Source organism: Lates calcarifer, linkage group LG8 (genome assembly GCF_001640805.2).
Source record: "Lates calcarifer isolate ASB-BC8 linkage group LG8, TLL_Latcal_v3, whole genome shotgun sequence".
Lineage (NCBI taxonomy): Eukaryota > Metazoa > Chordata > Actinopteri > Centropomidae > Lates > Lates calcarifer.
Genome location: NC_066840.1, coordinates 14,021,030 through 14,021,999, shown reverse-complemented (window position 1 = coordinate 14,021,999; position 970 = coordinate 14,021,030).

Here is a 970-nt window from a genome sequence, read left to right as displayed (position 1 = left end):
CCCAGGCTGTCATTGCCAGTCCTTCTTTTGTTGCCTGTGTGCTCTCAGTCCTCAACTGCTCCACTTCCACAGGAGATGCAGCCGGCGCTCAGGTGTTTTAGACACACAATCATGATGGAGATTAACCCTAGACTTAAATGTGTGAGGACATTGCCACTCAGCAGAAATGTAATCAACTGCTGCTGTTTAAGGACACACTGGATGTGTCTTCAAATGTGTGATCTATTCATTATCACCACAGCAACATGGCTGGGTTTATTCATGGCATTAAGTCCTCCCTTGACTCCCCCATTCCCCTGGTTAACCTCAGTACCTCACAGCCAGGCAGCCAATCATGCTAAATCCTATATCACGCTTCCCTGAATCACTTCCAAGCAGCAGAGTTCTTTATGTACATAAAGGGAACTATTGTGTACATGTCACAAGGAAAAGAATTAATCACTTGTTGAGTCTGGCTTTGTGCCTTGGGCCATCTTTTCTCTGTTTCATAAATAAGCATTAATACAATGAAGAATGATCTTGAACTGAGGCAACTACATAAAAAAGCGTAATTCTTATTTTCAACAAAGGTTGTATTTACATGTTACATGCACACAGAAGTGTCTGTGTATTAGAATAAGACAGAATGTGGCAGATCCACCAGTACCACTACAAGCTGAGGCTATATATCAGTTAACAGAAGTTAGAGATACCATATTAAGAAGCAAATAATGCAGTGAACTGTTTCTTAAAGCTGGAGTGAGTAATACAGAGGACCACAGCTGAGGGCTTACAGGCAGCTGTACAGTTCCTCATTGTATTTAATTATTTTAGGATAAAGGCACTGAGTCTGTTGGGTACAGAATTTACTTAAGCGGGCTATAGCAATTTCACTGTACATCTGTGATTGTACATACTGGCCAGTAAGTGTCTCCATACCACTGTTTGACTGCAATAAGCTAATGTAATGTTGTGGATTGTCCAGTAGAGG